This window comes from Peromyscus eremicus, chromosome 22 (assembly GCF_949786415.1).
Source record: "Peromyscus eremicus chromosome 22, PerEre_H2_v1, whole genome shotgun sequence".
NCBI classification, from domain to species: Eukaryota; Metazoa; Chordata; class Mammalia; order Rodentia; family Cricetidae; genus Peromyscus; species Peromyscus eremicus.
Window position 1 is genome coordinate 6,996,505 of NC_081437.1, and position 17,064 is coordinate 7,013,568.

Genomic DNA, 17,064 nt, shown 5'->3' on the forward strand with positions numbered 1-17,064 from the left:
TCCTCCTCCTCCTCCTCCTCCTCCTCCTCTCCCTCCTCCTCCTCCTCCTCCTCCTCCTCCTCCTCATCATCATCATCATCATCATCAGGGGCTGGAGAGATGGCTCAGCGGTTAAGAGCACTGGTTGATCTTCCAGAGGACCTGGGTTCAATTCCCAGCACCCACATGGCAGCTTGCAACTGTCTGTGACTCCAGTTCCAGGGGATCTGATACCCTCATACAGACAGACATGCAGACAAAACACCAATGCACATAAAATAAATAAATCTAAAAATAATAATAATAAAAAAGGCTGATGAGACAGCTTAGCTTATATGACCTGAACTTGATCTCCAAATCTGCAATGGAAGGAGAGAACTGATACTTGAAAGTTGTCCTCTGACCCCCACATCCATACCTCACACACACATACCCCCCCCCCGAAAAACCACAAACAAATAAATCCAGGTAACATGGCTTTCTTATTGTGATTTTGAAAACTAAATTCTAATAATCTAAGATTTTTAGAATTGTAAAAATGGGGGTGCAACTTTATACACTTAATTCTCACTTGAAAAATCATGATTGATGGGTTGATTGGCCAATTTTTGTTTCCTTAGTTCCTGGGAAGGGCTCTGGACATAAGGAGGTTATGGGAAGGGAGCCACTGTGATATCCTGGGAACTGAGTACAGACACCTGTTCAGGCACCTTTGGGTCTGGCCTTGCTCAGTCACTGCCCCGTCTAAAAGTCTCCTTATTTCACAGAGACCTAACACAGTGATGGGGCTGCGCAACCAGGCTGTAGCCTGCTGTTGGGGCTCTTGAAGGAAAAGATAGCAATTTCCAGAAACGAGTCTTGTGGCTTAGAAATAAATCACCTGAACTGATGATGTGAGCTCATCTTCTTCTAGACTACTCAAAAAGCAATAGAGAAGATGGAGAGAGAGAGAGAGAGAGAGAGAGAGAGAGAGAGAGAGAGAGAGAGTTCCTATGACAAAAACTAAAAAAAAATAAATAAATAAAAGCAAGACATCTTTAGACCTAGAGAATTCCAGTTTCTCCGCAGAGCCTGGCTGGAGCCCTCTGAGGTGCCTAAAAGGAATTTTGCAGGGATCCTTTTCACCCTAAAAAAAAATGTGGCTGCAAGAAACCCGACACAGCTAGTTCACACACCATGACTCCAAGTTTTTCTTCCATTTCAACTCCACTCCTCCTTTGTGATTTTGCTTCACACCCATTAGAGGAAAAAAAAAAAAAAAAAAAAAAAAAAAAAAGAGGTAATTTCTGCTTCTTCAAGAAAGGCCAATAGAGGCTCAAACTTCTAGAAAGATGGGGATTCAAATGATTTAATGTAATTTCAGGACTAGCCTTGGTTTTATTAGCCGAGGACTAATAGGAACTGAAGGAAGAGGCCCTCCAAGGCAAGATTCATTTCTGCCTTCCATGAAAGGAGAAGGGAAACACACGTTAGCTCAATGGGGGTTCAGGCTATAACTTAGTTCTTCATCTGTTTAGAGAAACAACCCACAATTCCTTTTTCTTAGAGAAAAAAGGAATTGAACTCAGGGCATCAGGCTTGTTGGTAAATGCCTGACCTCTGAGCCATCTAGCTGCCCCAAATGTAGATGATGCTTAAAAGAGAAATTCAGAATCAAAAAGTACTCAGTTCTCTTGGTCGGGTGTTATCAGTACAAACAGGCTGCAGCCTCTGCCCAGGCAAGCTCAGAAACCCAGCTGGAGGAGGGACTTCATTCTAGCAAGCCTTCATATTGAGGAACAGGACTGTTCCACCCGTGTTGAAACAAAAACAGTGTTATCCACTATGGGATCTGATCCAGGCCAGTGCCCATCAGATCAATCAACCTCTTAAAAGTCTTTTTAGGATATTCAGCTACAGTCATGAATTAAAGATTCCAGGGAGAGAAATATAGTGCACAGCTTCCAGTGGTTAACGCTAGGTTCACATCCCAAGTGTGGGGCTGCGGCTCCTTCCCCAAGAGGCCTGAGAGGATGGAGTAAAATGGAAATGACTTCAGTGGGACAGGGGAGTCAAGTTATAGCTAAATCACACTTTAAAAGATCAACAACAAAAATCCAGACTTTTCTGTTTTCTGACGCTATGTCTGATTACGTCCAAAAAGTGGCTGGGTGGAAGGTTTCACTGATCTGCCTACCGCTATACTTCCAAGTCTCTGATGAACCAGCCTGCCTCCATCTTAGGCTTGCAAACCATCTCATACTAAAGGCAAACAGGCTCATTCCTGTTTATGATTGAACCTCTGTTTCTCAGGGATTCGTCTACGCACCACCAGGACCCTTAACTACAGACAGTTCTGTACTGCTTGCTCCAGGAAATGGCAACCATGTCTTCATTTAAAAAAGTTGTTATGAGCCGGGCGGTGGTGGCGCACGCCTTTAATCCCAGCACTCGGGAGGCAGAGCCAGGTGGATCTCTGTGAGTTCGAGGCCAGCCTGGGCTACCAAGTGAGTCCCAGGAAAGGCGCAAAGCTACACAGAGAAACCCTGTCTCGAAAAACCAAAAAAAAAAAAAAAAAAAAAAAAAAAAAAAAAAAAAAAAAGTTGTTATGACTACCTCGCATTCATGTTTTTGTTTCTGGAGGTTATTATGACCAACTTGTTATTCATATGTTCTGTTCCTGTAACCCCACCTATTTGCCTACCAAAATCCCCCATTTGGAAACCACCTTTAGGGCCTGTGTAAAAGAATTTAAAAAAAGCTTGCTTTATTTAGTTTGGCCATGATGATTTGGGTTGGTGGTCTTCTTCCTCGAATCTGTAGGACTAACATCTCTAAGTCATGAATCCTATGTATGTGCAAGACTGTGGATGTGGTAAGGGGTGGTAGCCATAACCTCTAGATTTTACTTTCTGATTCTTTAAATTCTTCCAAGTTTTTGCAGGTTAGAGTTATGCGAACAGGTTGGCAAGCAGGGTGTCTTCAGGGGCGACAGTGGTCACACAGGCCTCCCACCATCAACGTAACACAAAAACTGTAGAATTCTGTAATCGACATCTTGAATTCTCTGTTGTTGTTTGAGACAGAGAGTCTCATGTAGCCCAGCTTGGCCACAGAGTCACTATGCAGCAGGAACATGGCCTTCAACTTCTGGTGTTCCTGCCTCAACCTCCTAAGCCTGTGAGGGTAAGTGTATGCCACGACCACACCTGACTACCATCAGGAAACTCTTGTTATCTTTGTATTTATGTTCTGTGAATGAAGTCTAATGGGACAACGGAGTCTTGATTTCCTTGTGGTCCTGTCTCAGTTCTCTAGGACAAACTGACATCTACTCCCTGTCCTGACACCCAGGCCCCGCCAGGCTTCCGTCCCTCTTGCTACACTGTTATTGCTGCTACCCTCCACTTGGGGTGGTCACTGGGATGTAGCAATGGAGAAGGCCTGTGTTCTGTTGCTGGATCCCTGACAGGGATCTGGGCACAGCACGGGGATGGTTGGGATTGGCTTGCTCCCCCGAGGCATCAAAGGTCAGGACAGGTAGGCAGCAATCCCTGTCCTGGGGTGGCAGTGCCACTGTACATTTGGCTGGTGATGAGGCTATATCCTTACCCAAGGACAGAGTGGCCTGTGGGCCACGGGCTGGGGCAGAGGGACTCTGGGAGTGAGGTGGTTGAGTGAGTCCTCATTCTGGACTTGGGCTCTACGTCATCATTCTGCAACAGAACTTCTTTTTTTTTTTTTTTTTTTAAAAGATTTATTTATTTATTATGTATACAATGTTCTCCCTACATGTGCCCCTGCAGGCCAGAAGAGGGCGCCATATCTCACTATAGATGTTTGTGAGCCACCATGTGGTTGCTGGGAATTGAACTCAGGACCTCTGGAAGAGCAGTCAGTACTCTTAACCTCTGAGCCATCTCTCCAGCCCCGCAACAGAACTTCTTGAACAGTGATCAGCTTCAAAGACTAGGGACGGGAAGTGGTGGAAAGAAGATTTCCTGTTTAATCCAGTTTTTAAATATCTCTAGCTTGGCACAGACAAGGAGGTTTCCCCAAATGAAGTGGAACTAGAAAGTAGGGGTATGAATGCAGAATGGAGGGGGAGGAAAGGCAGAAGTCTTGATCAACGTGATCCTATATGCTGGCCTGAGCACAAAGATCCTCATCACAGCAAGGTAACGGCCACGTGGCCTTCCAGCGTAGACTGACTCAATGCCCACGGAATATTTTTGGCTCCAGGCCACGCCTTCACAGTGTCCTGTGGGGAGGGTCATTTTGGCAAGAGAGGAAGATGTAGGGACACTCATGGCTGACATAGACCAGTGAGGAACGGGCTCAACAGGATAAGTGGTGTGGGCATAGTGTAGCAATGGCTTCCTGTAGGGCTTCCTGAATTGTGGCGGGCAGAGACGAGAAAATGGGTCAGAACCTCCAGGATGCACACACTGAGGCACAGCATGCAGGTATAAATGCGGCAGCCTGCTCCCGGTTCTCCTTAGATCAGCGGAGAAGGAGCCAGGTGACCTTGCACTTGAGCACAGAATGGAATGAAGTCGAGTCTCAGCTGTGAGCTCAGCGATGAGGGAAGAGCAGATATTCTCTGGTGAGGGCTGACTTAATTAGCCATTTTAATAATTCATGAGTCTTTAAAAACGCCTGCCAGATCCAGAGCTCAGATTCTGCTTCTGGTATTTAGCTCTGGGTTGTCTCTCCCACAAATTGTGCCGCCTCACAGGACAGCCAGGAGGGAGCCTGGCAATAAGAGGCCTGGGTTTGGCCAGACCGTGTCCAGTTCTTAACCCTTTGGGGTTCAAAATCTCTTTGAGAATCTGGTGGAGGATCTGGACCCTTGCCCTAGGAAGATATGCATATGTACTTACGATTCAGGGCTCGACTGTCTCACCAGAAGTCCCCTTTCTTGAACCCTTGCTTAAGGATCCTTGATTTAGATCATTTCTGAATCTATTTTTAGCTCACCCCCTAGCCAGGCTGTTAATCTGTCACTGCATTGCTGTGACTCTTTGGGTTTGTGGGCAGCTCATGTAGATGTCTGCAAAATGAAAAATGCATAATGCGATATTTGTTCATTAGGCTGAAGCAAATGTGAATGCAGAAAACAGAACGGAGTGAATGGAAAGCCGTGAGTCAGCTCCCTGCCTGCCACCTGCTACAGAGGCTGCCTGCTGAGGCCTAGGGGGTGGGCTCTGGGGTCAGACAGACTGGGGCCCTTGAATCTCATCCCAAGTGCCTTCTGGCTGGGACTTGGAGGAGCATCTTAACCATCCCGAACCTCAGTTTCCACATTCGTAAGCTAGGGCTAATAGGATGTAGCCTGTATCCAGATTCGGAGGACCAGGCTAGCTCAGTTCTGTAAACGCTTCTGCATGGCACTTGTGAAATGCCGTAAACTCCAGAACACTGCGTTGGTTCAGTGCTGGGGGAGGGGACGTGCTGCAGAGGAAACGGACACTCCGGGCTGGAGGCCTGTCCCCTTCCTCTCAGCCAGGCTAAGGTCTGAAGAGGCTGCAGGGGTGGGTGCTGGGGCATTCTGAAGCATTCTCTTGTCAAGCCTTGATTTCTTCCCCTCCATAGGGCGGAGGGGTGTGGAGATATAAGAAACACTGGGGAGGGGAGACTGTGGGCTCTTTCTGGCTGCAAGCCGGAGTGCAGCAGAGAACAGAGCAGAGAGAAGGGAAAGCTAGCCAAGGAGCCGAAGAGCCAGGCTTCTCTTCTATTTCAGAATGGTGCAGGAGCGGGAGGGAGATGCTGCTGGATCCACCCCACCCCCGCCCCCACCCCCGCCCCCACGCCCGCCCCCGCCCAGGGAAATGCGGAGCCCGAAAGTCAGCAAGGTGTATCTCCTGTTCTGCTGGGCCTCACAAGGACGTGGAGAAAGGGGAGTACTGGATGGAGATGACAAATGCCCCATCCTGGATAAGGTCTGGGACCGTGAGGTCGGGGTGGTGCAGGGGGACTTGGTGCCAAGACACGGGTTGCTACCTCTCATTTTTCTAGTAACACTCCAAGATAAACGGTATTATCCTTCGCTGCCGATGAGGAAACCTGACTTCAGAGAAGCAACTCCAAGGCAGCAGCTTCTTATGTGTTGCCAAGGGATCTACACCCGCTCGGGTTGCTTTTCTCTGAAATCCTCTTCTCCTTCCCCAACACCGGCTCAACTAGGTGAAAAGGGGAAGCCTGGGTAATCCTAATTCTAGGTCCTGGAAAGCCATCCCCAGCTGCGGGACAGTGCTGTGCAGAGTCTCAGCTTGGTAAATATTTGCCCCGTGACTGAGACAGAGAGAATGCTCCTTTCTTGGTCCTGGGCAGCCTCTTGGCAGTTCACAGGCACTGTTTACCTTTCCTCCCACATTCCCCCCTGAGGAATCATCATCCCCGCCCCCCCCGCCCCCCCTTTCAGTCAGTCTGCTCAACCGAAAACAAGGCAGAGCGGAGTGAAGCACAGTGCCTGCCGTATATAAAACCTGTCTCCAGTCTGTCCCGTGTGGCCTCAGGTAGCCTTCCAAACAGCAAGGATTCTAGGGAAGAAAAATACCTTCACATCATTTAGTCAGGTGGACATAATGGAATGGGTGTCTTGGGGGTGGGGGTGTCTCCCAGCCCCACCCCTGAGGAAAGTATTTGGGATTTCCTAGGGAAGCTGCCATCTCAGGGACTGAAAGGGAATCAGTAGGAAGTTCTGGAGCAGGGAGCAGGGAGGTTCGGTCCCGCGGGGGCCTCTACTGAGGTGGAACGCTGTTGCTCTGGGGTGAAGCTGTGTCCTGGCTGTTTTGCAGCTCATGGTGCCAGGGAGAGAGCACAAGACCTCCACCCGCTTCCAGCCACCGACTCCATGATGCTAATGAGCCCTGATGGTTAAATGGAAGGCTTTGTCATCCTGGTGTCTCTACGAAATCCTAGCATGGCTCTGTATTTTCTAACCAAGGCCCTGGGCTTCTTTTTATAGCGTGTCGGTTGGGGATGACATGTTCCCCCAGGGGTCAACTTTCTGTTTTATTGCCACTTTAAGAGTATCTGAGCACGTGTTTAGAATTTACATCTAAATAATAGATTTCTGGATGGAAACAGCGTGTATCATTACTTACATTTGGTAAAGTCCCCTTGGATAAGAAGAACCAGCATAATATTAATTTTCCTTGCTGTCGCTTGACAATATGAATTGGTTTTGTATAAGAACCAGGAGCTCATTGGATTGAATTTAGGAAACTGGTAAAACAAATCTGTCTTCAGTGGGTTTGAATGATTACAGCATCATAAACACACACAGGCTGAAAGGTTAATTTATCATTGCTTCCAGTTTTATTTATTTGAGACTCCTTCATCATGGGTACAAACAGCCTTTATTAAAGATTATGAATCCAATTTCCAAATGAGCTGTAAATGGCTTTCTATAGAGAGATTACTTGATTTGTTGTTTTCTTGAATAAAACATGGTTTTGCCCCGTGGGTTATGGAGCCTGTATATTAATATTGGAAGATAATTCTGTTGTGCTTGGCATCTGTGATGTGCAATGTTGGATTTGTTCTCTGATCTATCTGTCTTCACTCTCTTTAATAAATGCCGAGACCGAATGCATAACCTCTTAAGACCTGCACTCCAGTGAGTCATAAAAGAATGTCTGTCTGTATGGCGGTTTATCACTGGAATGATAATTCTGGTTCCCTTTAAAAATTCGAAAGTGTCTGCTCTTCAAAACAGGCTGCGGTGAAAGGCTAGAGAGATGCTGTGGGTCACTGCGGGGAGTCATAATTGACCTCCGCCTTTGTCGCATAGTAACAGGCTGACAGGGCATTAGCTCATTGCATACCGCTGAACTACCAATATGCTGCCCTCTGAGGTGGAGGCTGGGGGCAGGACTTTGCGTTTGCAATTTAGAAAATTACCTACAGCAGACCCTTGAGGAGAGGCAGCCTGCAGGAGAGCAGTGTGCCTAGTATTTCCCCGAGTGCTGCAATGCACAAATGCAAATATTACAAAGAAAATTGGTGCCTGGGTCGGGTATTCAGAGTGCTGGGGCTAGGAAGGTCCTAGGCAGGCCATTTCTTCCAATCCCTCAAGGCCAGTCAGCATACTTTAATATATTAAAGCTGTTGTCTGAAGGGCTAGAAAAGTTAATGCCTGAAGAGATCCTATCTCTCTAGGCAAGTTCCTTTTGTGTTGTTATTTTACTGCATCGTGGACTCCAGAGTCAAAGGCATAAAGTTCTAGTGGCTGAGGGTTGTCACTGAATGTCAGTTTCAGAAGAACGGAGTCCCTACTGCTAATGACAGTATTGTGTCCAGTCTATAAGGTAACAACTTTCACATTTAAAAATTCTTTTTTATTTTTAAATTAGTTTTTTTTTTCCTTCCTCCAAAGGATCTCCTTATACAGCCCTGGAGAACCTAGAACTGGCTATATAGACCAGGCTGGCCTCAATCTTCAGGTTATTACCCTCTCTCAGCCTCCTGAGGAGCTGGGATTGCCAGCTTGTGCCACCCTACCCGCCCCTGAGCCCCAGCTGGTCCATAGAACTTTAAAGCAGCATCCAACCAAAGGCCTGGGTGTCCAAATTAAATTGGGCCACAGCCCGGTCTTTGAACTTTATTGTCATCAGGGTTTTAAGTTGCTTCAATAATCCTGTAGTAAATACACATAGTTAAAGTATGTACTCTTGAATGTGTTGTATCTCAGGAATGAATCAGCCTAGACTAGTACAAGGCATCAAGTCTTAAGGGGTCTGACCCCCCTTGACACAGAGGGTGAGGGAGGCCCCGAGACTGTCTGACATACATCTAAGTCTTCTCTTCAAACTCCAGACTCCCCCTCTCTTCTTAAAACCTCCAAGGAATTCAAGTTTATCATTTCTCTCTCCTGTGGAAAGTAATTCTCTTCCTTCCAAGATGTTTCAGATAACCTTACTTCTGATCACATCTACAGCCAGGCATTACACTGGATCCATTACATGGATACCAGGAGAACATAACAACCTTCCAATACCAGTAGACCGGCTACTTAACCCGACTCGGTAAGTCATGCTTTATTCAAGAAAACAACAACTCAAGGAATCTCTCTATTTACAGCTCATTTGGAAATTGGATTCTTTCTTTTTTTTCTTTTTTTTTTTTTTTTTTTTTTTTGGTTTTTCGAGACAGGGTTTCTCTGTGTAGCTTTACGCCTCTCCTGGAACTCACTTGGTAGCCCAGGCTCGCCTCGAACTCACAGAGATCCACCTGGCTCTGCCTCCCGAGTGCTGGGATTAAAGGCGTGCGCCACCACCGCCCGGCGGAAATTGGATTCTTAATCTTCATTCTTTTACTTTTGGAGACAGGGTCCCTGGCTGGACTCAAACATAGCCCAGGCTAGCCTTGAAGTCTTGCTTCTCTTGCCTCTGCTAGGAATTTAGATGTGTGCTACTTCCCCCACTTTCATTCATTATCTTTAATAAAGCCTGCTTTAACCTCTGTCTGGACGGAAGGTTCTGGTTATCTTCTTTGTCTTGTTATCTTGTATGTGTCCGCTCCTACATTTAGCATATGGCATATGTAAAAATACTCAGCTTTTCTATTCACTGATAGATTATTAATACGTACATAAATATGACATAATATATCTTAGCTTATTTTAGTGGGATCTGCAAATTTTGCATGATCTTAGGATTTCAGTTTGACTCTTAGCAGTAAAACTACTTTTTCAAACCTAACTTTTACTTTCTATCTGACAAGAGATTATTTCTCTTCATTATCTGTTTCAAAATTCCATTCTATTCTAAAAGCCATGTTGTTGTTGTTTTTTAATTTAATTTTATGTCTGTGAGTATCGTACCTGCATGTAAGTGTACTATGTGCATGTAGTGCCCACAGAGGCCAGAAGATGTTGGATCTCCAGGGACTGGACTTATAGATGGTTGTGAGCTGCCTTGTGAATGCTAGGAATCAAACCTGGGTCCTCTGCAAGAGCAGCAAGTGCTCTTAGCTGCTGGGCCATCTTTTTGGCCACCCCACACCCCCAAAAACAAAACAAAACAAGACAAAAAAACCCTAATTTAAACCTTGCCCTTCAAAGTTTTTAGACTATCAACACCCCCCCCCCCACACACACATTTTTATGCTCTGAGTTCCTAGATTAAACATGTTATAGTCTAGCTTCATATTTGTAGACTTTTACATTTACATTTAGAATAGGAACTTCCACTTCTATTAAAAAAAAAAGATTTCTTGAACTTCAACGTGAAGTTCTTCTCCCTGGTCCCCTCCGTCCAGTAGGAAGAGCATTAAGTAGCAATGACAGTGAGTGTGTGGCCCCTCTAAGCCCCTCTAAGCCTCCTTCCACCGGCTTCCCATGGGCTTTGGGTTTTCCAGTCCGGTTCAGGGTTCTCTCACAGGAGACAGCATGGGGAAGAACCTAAAATGCTCAGGTCTACTCAGAGTTCGCCTAGAGAACAAGGCACCAGGATAAAGGCTGTGTTAAGAAGTTGTGAGGACCAACAGATAGCCAGCCAAGCATTTATGAACAGGCTGAAAATAAACACATAATGATGACTTTTAATGTGTTTAAAGTGAGTAGTGTGTTGGGGGGGGGGGATGCATTTAAAGTCCCTGCGGATCCTTGAGTAAGGTGGCTTCTAGGAGTTGTCAGAGAAAATACAAGTTACACTTGGGACATTTTGTACCAGAAAGCCAAACAGAACTCCAAAATTGATAGAGCCACAGCAAAAGGACATAGGAGTTGATCCGAACTGCTCACACTGACCAAATCTGGTATGACTTGAGCATCAAAAACTAAGACACTGGGGCTGGAGAAATGGCTCAGCGGTTAAGAGCACAGGCTGCTCTTCTCGAGGTCTGGAGTTCAAGTTCCAGCACCCATAGGGTGGCTCACAACCATCCATAATGGGATCTGATTCTCTTTTCCTATGTGTGTGAAGACAAGACAGGTCACTCATACACATTAAACAAACAAACAAACAAATAAATAAAACTAAGACACACACAGAGAGAGAGAGAGAGAGAGAGAGAGAGAGAGAGAGAGAGAGAGAGAGAGAGAGAGAGAAAACCAAAACTGTACTAATGTTCACAAAAAAAGAGAAGGGCTAAGGAGTTATAAGAATACCAGATCTCTATAGAGGGACAGAGTGTTGCCCCACAAACCACTTATTAGTTAAAAGTGGAAAGTACATCCCATGATGAGGTCTGCCATCTTAAGTGATCCAATTTACTATCATTGCTAGTAGAACAACGCTCTCACATGCTCTTTAGAGTACACAATGTGGAATATACAACACTCTCATATGCTCATTAGAGTACACAATGTGGAATATACAACGCTCTCACATGCTCTTTAGAGTACACAATGTGGAATATACAACACTCATATGCTCTTTAGGGTACACAATGTGGAATATACAACGCTCTCATATGCTCTTTAGAGTATGCAATGTGGAATATACAACACTCTAATATGCTCTTTAGAGTACACAATGTGGAATATACAACGCTCTCACATGCTCTTTAGAGTACACAATGTGGAATATACAACACTCATATGCTCTTTAGGGTACACAATGTGGAATATACAACGCTCTCATATGCTCTTTAGAGTATGTAATGTGGAATATACAACACTCTAATATGCTCTTTAGAGTACACAATGTGGGATATACAACACTCTCATATGCTCTTTAGAGTACACAATGTGGGATATACAACACTCTCATTTGCTCTTTTGAGTACACAATGTGGAATATACAACGCTCTCACATGCTCTTTAGAGTACACGATGTGGAATATACAATGCTCTCACGTGCTCTTTTGAGTACACAATGTGGAATATACAACGCTCTCACATGTTCTTTAGAGTACACGATGTGGAATATACGATGCTCTCACATGCTCTTTAGAGTACACAATGTGGAATATACAAATAGCACATGTGAAGTATTTTTTCCTAGAGTCTTCAACTTGAATCTTGTCAAGTGTTTAGAACTATATTCTAGGTTATCATAAACACAAGAAATAGAGGAACAAACTCAACGATGCTCTAAAGAAATGAACAGACAAACCTAGAATACAGATATTTTACAGGTAAGCTGAATTTAATATTTTAGAAATATCACTGTTGGGGGTTAGGGGTGTGGCTCAGTTGGTAAAATGTCTGTCTAGCATGCATGAAGGCAGAAATAGCAATATCATAAATAGAACATGCAAAAACAATTCAGAGAGGGGACATTGGGACCCAGCCCCTTCCTCTCTGTTCTCTGTGTCCTGGCCAGCATGAAGTGAACAGATGTCCTTGGCCGTGAACTCTCAGGGCCATGACATGTTGCTTCACCACAATTCCAAAAGCAATGGGGTCAAGTGACCGTGGAATAAACCCGGGAGTCAAACGACATCTTTCCTCTGTGTAGGGCAGTTTAGTTAGACCATTTAAAGCCCTTCAGAGCAGACAGCCATCTCCCCTAAGTTCCACAAGGGGAGCCTGGAAAGATGGGCTGGACAACCAATGAGAATGGGAAAAGATAAGGAAGAAAAGGGAGCAGTCTCCAATAATGCCAATCTTCAAGTCTTGAGGACCGACGTCCCCAGTTTCACCTGTCAGTCTTACAGTATTCAGAAACCAAGTCACTACAAAGAAAATGAGGTAAGCAATTTGAGGTACATTTGCAGATACATCTCCATGCAGTCTTCTGTGCTACCAATGACGTAACAAGATCAACTCTTTTCTGAACAAACATCCTGAGAATAAAAACACACTTTGTTTAAGCTTAATTATCTGGTGGTTAGCTGCTTTAATTCTTAATTTCATGGTGCTAATATATTTTCTAAATAAGACGAGAGGCAAAAACAATTAGAAACTCAATTTAAAAATAACATAAACAAGATCACACAATGACAAAAGAAAACCCTGGGGAAGGTGTGGTGTGGTGGTGCACACCTTTGATCCCAGCACTTCCAGCACTTGGGAGGCAGAGGCAGGTGGATATCTGTGAGTTTGAGGCCAGCATGGTCTACATAGTGAGTTCCAGGACAGAAGATCCATGTAGTAAGGGCCTGTCTAAAAAAAAAAAAAAAGTGCATGCAACCATGTCTACCAAACTTGTTTTGTTTGAAACTAATTTGTAGGTTAGCATACAAAGTGATGGTGTATGTGTGTGTATGTGTGTGAGTGTGTGTGTCTGTGTATGTGTGTGTATGTGTATGTGCGTGTATGTGTGTGTGTCCCTGTATATATACACCTGGAAACCAGAGGAGGATGTTGGATGTCCTGCTCTGTCACTCGCCTTTATTCCCTTGGAGCAGGGTCTCCCTCTGTCACTCCGCCTTATTCTCCTGGAGCAGGGTCTCTCTGAACTTGAAGCTCACGTTTCAGTTAAGCACCCAGGATCAGCTTGACTCTACTCCCTAATGCTGGGGTCACAGGCATCATGGCCAGGTCTGGCTTTTATGTGGGTGCCAGGGAGTCAAACTCTCCTAGGGATGGATGCACGTTAGCTCTCTGGAGATGACATGATGACAGACAGAGCAATGATCACGTCTCCTTGTTCCTTTATCTTTTTGTCACGTGGCCTAAAACACCCCTTTCCTCCTCTTCCGCCTCCACTCAGATTCCCGAGTGTTACATGGATGTGCCCTCTAAGAACTCACATGTGAAATTTAAATCCCAAATTCATGTCGCTGGTAATTGGAGGTGTGGCCTTTGGGAAGCCATCAGTATTACATCAGATCAGGGTGCCCATCAGTGGCTGTGTAAGAAGACAGACACAAACTAGCTTGGTGTGTGTCACACAGTGAAGCCCTCCACCATGCCATGATGGAGCAAGAAGGTACTTAGACCACACCAAGTGCTGGAACCATGTTCTTGGACTCCCAGCCTCCAGAACCAGGAGACGAATTTTTGTTCCTTGTCATCTGTTGCCTCAACAGAAAGTGCAGAGATACTAAGTGTCTAGAAAGTGTCTCCCTTGCCCGTTAGTATATTCCATGGCTTCCCATGTTCACTTCCATCACAATGCATTTAGAGTGTCTAACAGGCTATTGGTATTTACTGAATGAGTGGTCAAGGTTTTTAGGATGATCAAACACCCCGATTTTCCTGGAAGGGTCTGGTTTTAGCACTGAATGTTCAACAGCTTCAGAAACCTGTCGGTTCTAAGAACCCCAAACTAATATTTCAAAATTTTTTTGATGAGCAAATAAAAGAGTAGCAGTATGTCAACATCAACATTGAAGGATTGAAGGCCCTCCCTTTTTCCTCTGTGTATGAGCATGAGCGATTTAGGATGATGGGATGATTTAGTTCCTTCCCTATATTCTTCAACCCTTACTGAACTGAGAATGCAGTAGAATGCAAAACATGATCTGGCTGGATTCCTGTCTGTTAGCATTTAGGGTGTGTGTGTGTGTGTGTGTGTGTGTGTGTGTGTGTGTGTGTGTACTCTTGCATGAATATGAGTGTCTGGGCTTGCAGAGGCCAGAAGAGGGCATTGGATTCTTTGGAGTTGGAGTTGCAGGCAGCTGTGAGCTGCCCAGTGTGGGTGCTGGGAACTGAACTCTAGTCCTCTGAAAGAGCAGCTAAAGCTCTGAACTGCTGAGCCATCTCTCTAGCCCTGGACTGGATCATAGATATTCTATAACAACTCCTGTGTGGAAGGCTTGGTATCCAGGCAACATTGCCCGGAGTTGGGACCTTTTGCGGTGATGGGACCACGAGGGCTCTGACCTCCCAAATAGATTCATTCATTCATGGCTTCACGGATTAATGGGTTTGGGGGAGTGGCTTGATCAGAAAAGCAAGTTCTCTTTGCTTCTTGGCTGCCAAGAGTAGCTTTGCTCTGTCTCCTGCTGCTTCTAGGATATTCTCCCCGGCACTAGAGGCCCCAAACAACAGAGCCAAGTGACCGGGAAGCCTCAGAAGCAGGAGCTCTAGCTCTTTTGTCCTTTTGAGAAGTATTTTGTCACAGTGATGGAAAGCTAACATCAACCCTGTTTTGCCTCACTAAAGGAAAAACGGCTTAACTTTCTCAACCAGGTCTCCTAGTCTCTGAACTACAGAAGAAAGTGGTTTCTGTCCTGGCTTCCCAATTCCTTCGAGGTTACATACCTAGTGCACAGTCTAGACGCACAGAAGAGAAGTTGAGTTGTTACATACGGTCAATGCCCTGGAAAATTTAGGACTTAATTTTTTCAGTTTGTTGAGAAGCCCTATATTCAAGAATGTCATGATGGCTGCCCCTCTGCTCCTGTTCACCAGCAAAACTGGCTAGAAGAGAGAGGCCATGGGGAGGAAGTTGTCCAAAGATAAGACTTGTGGTATCTCAATTCTGCAAATGAGGAAGAGGCGGTGGAGGGAGGAAGTCCATTCTCATTTTTCCCAAGATGGGCAAAGGTAGAGAACGCTAAGATCTCACATGGGAACCGGACAGAAAAAAGATACGGCCCAGGCTCCGACGGGGTGGTCATCGCTGACTTTGCTTCTCAGCTGGCTACTGCCGGAGCTAGGCAGTGCTCTATGTCATGTTTCGGAAGACAAGTGCTCTATAAATAAATTGACTTGGAACATTCTCAAATACACATAAACCACAATGGCTTTAAATGTAACCCTTGACTTTTATTTTCTTTCTCTTCTTGAGAGGTCGGCAAGGAAGGTTATGCAAAAGAGCTTTTACCAAAATCCAACCTAAGAAACCTGGAAGGACGTTCCTGTATCCTTTATTTATTTTTGAGACAAGGTCTCTCTGTGTAGCCCTGGCTATCCTGGAACTCACTCTGTAGATCAGGCTGGCCTCAAACTCACAGAGATCCGCCTGCCTCTGCCTCCTGGTGCTGGGATTAAAGGTGTGAACCACCACCACTGGCTCCTTCATTCTTTTTTTTCAAAAAATCATTCCCATATTCTTTCTAACAAGCATCTGGGCACCTCCACACTCTCTAAGCACACTTCTGTATATTAGACTTATTATACATTATGCACCAACCCTCTTAAAAATCCCTTCCCTAGAGGAGGTGATTATTCATTTTGTCATTCAATTTCCCACCGCTAAAAATTTCATATGTAAAATCACTGCAATGCTAATGGGGTGCTGTGTAAAGAGAGAATATTTTTAGTGAGTCAGCTGAAAGGAAAAAAAAAAATCATTAGTAGGTCTTCTATCTGAAGATCTGAGGAGGACAAATTTCTGAGGTATACCTTGGAAAAACTTGGAAGTTACCAGAACGCAGTATACTGGAATGGTGGCCTCAGATTCTTAAGTAGAGGTGCCCATTTTAAAGTAATATTATCACTTAATGATCTTTTTTTTTTCATTTAGGATAAGGCTGGTTACCTCTCTTTCCTCCCAGTATCATTGGCCAGGACAACAGAAATAGAAATCTGAGGTGGTGGTGTGTTTGTTTTCATTGAGTGGGCGTTCATTTGAAAGAGTCTCAGGTTTGTCAAAAGCTCATTAGAAGGCCACTTAAGGTCTGGTTTGCATGATCGAAAGAGGGCCCAGCTCTGCCTTCATTTAAAAATGTTTAAAGGTGTGAGGGGATGTTTAATTTTGGTAAAGGAGGTAAAATTCAGCTGAAGCTCTCAAAGTGAACGCTGATAGCTGTTAGCATCGAAAATGTTCTTGCCAAATAGGAAACGATCGTGAAGGCAGGCTTCTTTTCAGTAGGTGAGGTTTCATCTTGGCTTGCCTTTTAAAAAATATTGTTCTCTAGATTTCAAGGGTCTGCGTGGTTGTGTGGGCTTTTTTTTTTTTTTTTTTTTTTTTTTTTTTACTGGGAAGTTCTTTCTGGCTTCGCCATCTTCGGAATTCTTTCTGGGCCGTGGTTACGCCATCAATCTTCTCTGGGCACTATATTTTGAGTATTTAGACCCTTATTTCCTCTTCAACTTCCGGCATCCTTTTTGGGCTGTCCGCTTTGGGCTTCTGATTTCAAAGGGGTTACTGGGGGAGACCCGCCCCACAAGCTCTCAGATACTGTGAGTCTGAGTGAGTGGCTTTCTGATAAATTACTGCTGGGCAAGGAAAGCAAAGGGGAAGTGTAAACGGAAGCCCCTTTCTGATTAGTCTGTTAGCTGAGCTGCATGGGTTCTGCACCGTAAAACAGAAAATGAAC